Here is a 7,051-nt window from a genome sequence, read left to right on the forward strand (position 1 = left end):
AATGACTATGGTGAGGAGGTGTCAGACATGTTTAGGATGAGACAGAGACCTAGTATAATGGAGGCTCTAAAGAATCATTGGGGTTGACCTTAGTTCACTTGGGCTCACTTCACTGGGGATATGAAATCTGAAGAGGCCATTTCCAGTAGCCAGAAAGGACCCCTAGTGGAGCTATAGAGATACAAACCCACCCACAAATACTTTTAATCTTAAATGTATTCTGTCTAAAACTAGTACAGGCACTGAGAAAGAAGTAGAGACTGAGAGAATTGCCAAGCAATATCCAGCTCAACTTGAGACACCTCCCATGGCCAAGCATCAATCCCTAACACTATTAATGATACTCAGTTATTTTTCCAGACAAGAACATGTTGTCCTTTGAGACATTTTACCCAGCAGCTGACTTGAGAGATATGAACACCCATAGCCAAAGTGTGGAATGAGATTCTCATGGAAAAATAGGAGGAAGGATTTCAGACCCAAAGGGGATAGGAACATCACAGAAATACCAATAGTCAACTAACTTGGTTACTTGGGCCTCTCAGAGTCTGAACCACTAACCAAAGAACATATATGGGCTGGACCTACATCTCCTCACTCATATGTAGCAGACTAGACACTTGACCTCCATGCATGACCCAAGTAACTGGAATGGGGCTATCCCAAAATCTGCTGCCTATACATATGATATGTTCTACTAGCTGGGCTGACTCTCTGGCTTCACTGGAAGAGGAAGCACCTAGACTCACAGAAATTGAAATTTCAGGTTGGCAGGATGCATAGGGAAGAGGGAACCTGCTGTAAGAAGAACAGAAGGTGGTATGGGGGAAGGTTTACTGGGGGACAGAAAGGGGCAGTGAGTGAGATATAAAGTGAATAAAAATTAATTAAAACAAAGTTCTGAATCTTAGACTAGTATATTTATGGAAAAGTTGAATGAGTTCTAACAATCCCCAATTATTAGCTCCTGAATATGGGTTGTTATGAAGGCTGAAGAAAAATCAGAAAGTCTTTGACATTGGCATATATCATCAAAGGACATGTGGTAGAAATTTAGATCACAGACTAATTCATTTTTTTTTTTCTTTTAGACTGAGAGGAACTGTCATCCTCCTGCTATTATATACTCAAGGTATTGAGTGAATCTTCCTCAGACCCTGGGGCTATCATGTGAAAATTCAGGAATGCTTATCAAGCCTCAAAGATCAAAGAGACACTCAGATATAGCTGGTAGATATTAGCAGAAAGAGACTACAGGGAAAAAAACAGAGAAGGCAGCATAGTATGAATCTACCAGATTTGTGGATTTCACAAAAATATTATTATATACTAATTACGTTCATCTCCCCCTCTGTTCATACTGACACTCCACCCAGTTTAAACTAAGCAAGCCCCAACAGAGAAAACTATCTTGTCATGGAAGCTGTAGTGTATCACAGTGTATCAGAGAGCAGACACTTTTCTGCACACTTCTTTACTTACAAATTTTCATTGGACTGACACATTGGCCTGGCATAAGGCTTCTGACTTCTGTTACTTTATTAATATAGCAACATCACTGTGCTTTCCACTGAATATCTTTTTGTTGCACTGTGTCATGAAGATCCTGTAGTTTTAGATTTGTAGATCTGGACCTTTCATGTACTCTAGCATGTCATTGATAGGGTTAGTCACTGCATTAACCATGTTGTAGTAGGTCAATTCAAAACCCTGGAATGAGGTCTGAGAGGTATCTGAGCTGGTAAGCCCTCCAGCTCTCCCACTCTCATGCCCATGAGGTCATCAGCTCACTAGAAACCACCATAAACAGGGCCAGCCCTGTGAGGTTCTTTAATATTCCAGTTCCCCATCCTGGGAGACAGTCTGAGACTGCCTAGTACTAGTCTTGCCTTCTCAGAATCTTTATTTCAGAAAATGATAGGCTACTAATCAGTCAGATGTTCACACATCAAAATACTGAGCAGACATAGTGTCTCTCATTTGTGCCACCTACTGACACACATGTGACACAGCAACAACACCTGCAAGGCTTCTATAAGGCAATAATGGACAAGTGTCTTAATTATTCACAATTTCATAGATGAAGAAACTAGGGCAAGAGGAGATTAAGGTGACTTCTAAGGGAAGTTATGTATTTAGAGCTTTCTGATGTGTGAATAACCATGAATAACCAAGGGCAATTAAATATATTTTAGAAAAGGGACAGAACAGGTGAAATTATAGATGAAGTGATTAAAAACGAACAGAGAAATGGCTCCATAGAAGGGAGGACTTGCTGATATTCTAGAAGACCTGTGTTCAGTTCTTAGCATGCACCTGATGGTTCACAACCATTTATAAATACTTTTCTAGGGAATTCGATGGGTTCTTCTATTCTGACTTTCCCGGGCACAGATGTGCATATAGGCAGCCAGACAACCAGGCAGGAAGATACACACACACACACACACACACACACACACACACAGAGAGAGAGAGAGAGAGAGAGAGACAGAGACAGAGACAGAGACAGAGAGACAGACACACACAATCATTCTTACCCATAAAGATTCCTTAAAACAAAGAAAGCAGAATCAGAAGGAGAAATTGAAACTGAAAGCAGAGTAGAAAGTGGAAAACAACCTGTGACCTAAGCAAGAGCTCTATTGGTGAGACTCCATGATAGGAGTACCACAGGCTAAAACAGACAGCTCTGTCATTGCTATCCACAGCAAAAACCCACAGCATGTATATTTCTTACCACCACTGATGATGACATTTGATGTTTCAGTAATTCTTCTTGCTTGACAGGCTGTCACTTGAGAAGAAGCCTATTCTATGACTTTGTGTATCAGATACTAGGCTAGTCTGTAGACTTAGAAATAAGAAACAAAACCAAATCTGGGTCAGAAGCAACCTCCATAGATATAATCATGGAAAGTAAGAAGGTTAGATGTGGAGATACTGAGAAATAGTGTCAGCAGGAGGATCAAGTCATGGATGAAAAAGAGGTCAGGGCATCATTTGCTAGGGGAAAGACAAAATACTATCATCTACAGATAAGAGTAGAGAACAATAGCCTTTGTCTAATGAACTTCTTAGCCTGTACTGATCCATAGCAGTGCTGTGCTGTGTTCAGGGATGTTAACATTCTAGATTGACTATGACACACCCTATGTGTACTGTTTTTTTTTTCCTTATTGTATTTTATGCCAACCTTTAGCCATCTAGTTGTACCTAATGTTGACAGAACTTGAATTCCCTGATGGGAACAGGCTTTTGGGTTGCAGGTAAACATGGTAGTCCCTGAAGTCAACAGGCTTCCAGGCATGCAGGCAAAGTTGAAAGTGCCTGGTGGCTTCAGGCCTCTGGTTGTTCCTGATGGAGGCTGGCCTCCAGGGATTCAGGAAGAGCTGGTAGTCTTTTAGACCTCTGGTAAAGGTGTGGACTTGAAGATGAAGCACAGAGGGGACAGGACGAAATTTATATCTTCTAAATCCAATACTGTTCTAGATCACAAGAAAGAAAGAACAATGTTGATGACTTACTTAGAATACTATGATGAGTGCTCCTTGGTTCTTTGAATGTTTTTCATGTAATATACAGAACATAACACAATATCTCTGTTTTTGATCTCAGGTTTGAGTTGTGACATCTAAATGACCCAATCTGTCTGCATCATTCCTTTCAACATCTCCAGGAGACCCTCAACTACAAGGCCAGTAACAATATAATGAAATGAGTGCTCAGCTTGATTTTAACAGATGCCAGAGAAGGCTCCTAGGATTCTGATCAATTATAGACTCAATTTTCTGACTGGAGTTCTGGTAAAATTCATTGTCAGTGGCTCTGGTGTAAATTATTCTCACACTATCTGTAACCCAGACTCTGACAATATTACAATGTATTACTGTATAATGAATATCCTCCAGCAGTGACACAAGGCATAACATAATCCCTAAGGAAATCAAATATAATGCTATGCCAGCTGCCCTTTGGGGTGCTTCTAACAATTTAAAGCATTTATTACATGCCTTTTAGTTTCAATGGTTTCTCAGTTATTTTGTAATAATAAACAAGAAGGTTCTTTGCAACCTAATCATGCTTAGTATTAACAGTAAACATAATTATGCCTATTCTTAGATAACTTATGTGCACCTGAAACACAAGAGTTGTATCAGAACTTAAGATCCATGTGTCAAAACTGAAGATGCCAGGAATTTTTACTTTGAAAAATTACATTACACTACAGGAATAAATTACACTACACTATACTACACTGACAAGAGAGAAAAAGTGGTGACAAAGGTGCATAATAGCATTGGAGTATACTTTTGTTTTCCTTTTTCCTATTTTTTATTGGTTACTTAATTTATTTACATTTTAAATGTTATCTCCCTTAATGTTTCTAATCTGAAAACTCCTTATCCTTTTCTCCCTGCCTCAATGAGGATGCTCCCCTACCCACCATTCCACACCCACTTCCCTCACCCCTATGTTGGGGCATCAACACTTCACAGGACCAAGGGCCTCCTCTCCCACTGATGCTAGATAAGGCAATTCTCTGCTACAGTTAGAGACATGCATGGGTACCTTTTTCATTGGTGTCTTAGTCCCTGGGAGCTCTGGGTGGTCAGGTATAGGAAGCCAGGGTCAGTGGTTCCATTCCAAGATGGCGCTGGCCTCGTGTCTTCCCACTGGTAAACAATTAACTGCGCAGCTGCAAAGGCAGAGAGCCCACCAAAGTCACTGGCCAATCCCGAGGTGTAATATTGGGTGATGAGTGAACAGTCAATCAGAAGTGAACACGTCACCCTAGGGCGTATTTAAGCGGTGTCGCTTCCGGCCTTTTCCGTCTTTCCGCTTTACTGTTACAAGAAGTAAAATCCTCGTTTGCAGTAATACCCGATTATTGCCTCTTGCGTCCTTATTCGCGGGCGAAAAGGGACTTGGGAGGTGCGCACAACAGTCAGGTTGGTTGATATTGTTGTTCTTCTTATGGGGTTGCAATCCCCTTCAACCCCTTCAGTTCTTCCCTTAACTCTTCCATTAGAATCTCCATGCTCAGTGAAATGGTTGGTTGTGAACATCTGTATCTGGTTTGGTCAGGCACTGGCAGAGCCTCTCAGAAAACAGCTATACAAGGCTCTTATCAGCAAATCCTTCTTGCATCAGCAATAATGTCTGAGTTTGGTGTGGGATAGATTTCTAGGTGGGGCTGATGGGATGGATCCTTAGGTGGGGCAGTCTAACAGGGAGAATTCCCCAGCCAATGAATGTGTGAGGTACTTATAATCCATGCTGAGGCATGCCTTATTTGTCCAAGGTAGAGTGTTGATGCCCATCTAAAAAATGATACTAGTGGTTTCACAGTTCTTTCATATAACCCTGCATCTATCTACAAGAACTGACTGCTAGTATACTCTTTTTCCAAGCCTTACACTTCATAGGGCAAGTAACATTTGGTCACTATCATTATAGAAATTATCAGCAGCATATCTCACAGATAGATTGTTAGAAATGAAATTACTTTATTTCCCAGAGAAAAGGCATAATGTCAGAAGCAGGAAACCAAAGATCGGGATTAAGCACAGCCATAGAGGCTCATTTCCTCTAGCTAATTCAAACCTCACTAACACTTTTTTAGATATGAGTTTTAAAAAATCCAATGAAAACTTACTTCTATTATTCATGGACATGGATTATTTTTTATCACAAAGTTCCATACTGGCAGGACTTACTCAGTGCTATGATTTGTATGATCATCAAAATTTGATTAAAACATGAGGAAATATCAATAATCAGAGAGGTATAGTTCTGTTATTGAGCTACGTTTGACTCTGAATTTACCAAGGTTCTTCCCCGTTAGTTTGATCCAAAGGACACAGTCAAAATCTTTAATGAAACTATAATCCAAAGCATGCATGCAAACAGGAAGTATTGGAAATTCTACACTACTCTTCTTGATGGATCCTATACTATCATTCTTTGGGCCACTAAAATGTTTTCTCTGCAGACTTGTATTGCTTTTGTTTTAAATGGGCCATGCAGGACTTCAGTCTTTTGTTGAACCATTGAGATGATCATAGGCAATTCTACAACTGTGCCCACAGCAGTCTCTGCTGATTTGCATGTATCCAGGACATAGCTCAGTACCCCGAAGACTTACAAATAGCTTAGTCACAGTGTATGCAGGACTCAGTTCTAGTCAGAACACAGCATGCGCAAACCATGAGAATGTCGACAGGAGGCAGCTATCATTCATGCAGCCATCTTGAGCCATATACCCTGACACAAGACTTGATTACAACAACCTACAACAGCTGAGCACACTCTGTTTTATATACTCAGGATTTTCCCTTGGTTGTGAGAGACTTAAAGGTGTGATTTAGAGCGAGACTTAAGGGCGTGACTTAAAGGTGAGATTTAGAGATAAGACCTAAGGGCATGACTTAAAGGTGTGGCTTAGAAGTCAGCCATATAAAAGGTGAGGGCAGACAGAAGAAATTATTATTAGGCACTCACTCAACACTTGGAGGAAGAACTTGGAAAAGGCACTTGGAAAGGCAACTAGGAATTAGACATTAGACACTTTGACTAGAACTTGGAGGCACTAGGGAATAGGAACTAGGTACTAGGAACTCAAGACTTGAGACTTGGAGAGAAGAAGAGAGACTGAAGAATAAATGTGATTGAATCACACTGTCTGGTCTCCATTCTTTGAGTCTGTCCTCACTCTGTCTCTTGCTGAACTTCGACCTGTGGACTGGAACAGCTTGGGGCAGTACGAGCCTGAAAAATTTAGCCCCCAAGGTTTTTGGCAGTGTAGGTTCCAACATTGACAGAGTGGTCTGTGACATTGTGGCCCCCAAACGTGGGGTAGCTCAGGCCAAAACATGAGAAGAAAATCTTTGCTTTTTCTATCAAAATAACATAAGTTTGCAATTACAACCATCTAACCCTGGTCTTATTAGATGCCTCAAGCTACTGCTCCTGCTCTCTGTACCCTTTTGGTATAGCTTTTGTTTTCAAGCATAGAGAATCTCTGTAGTAGCCATTTAATTATTGTATA

The 7,051-nt window shown here is 40.7% G+C and overlaps 1 non-coding gene across 1 annotated transcript; it reads right to left on the bottom strand.

The window, feature by feature from the left end:
- Positions 1-1,913: 1,913 nt before the first annotated feature.
- On the bottom strand, positions 1,914-2,044 carry LOC117715864 (small nucleolar RNA SNORA17). The gene has a single exon (XR_004607665.1). It is a non-coding gene; the product is annotated as a small nucleolar RNA SNORA17 (small nucleolar RNA).
- Positions 2,045-7,051: the final 5,007 nt, after the last annotated feature.

Source organism: Arvicanthis niloticus, chromosome 9 (genome assembly GCF_011762505.2).
Source record: "Arvicanthis niloticus isolate mArvNil1 chromosome 9, mArvNil1.pat.X, whole genome shotgun sequence".
Classification (NCBI taxonomy): domain Eukaryota; kingdom Metazoa; phylum Chordata; class Mammalia; order Rodentia; family Muridae; genus Arvicanthis; species Arvicanthis niloticus.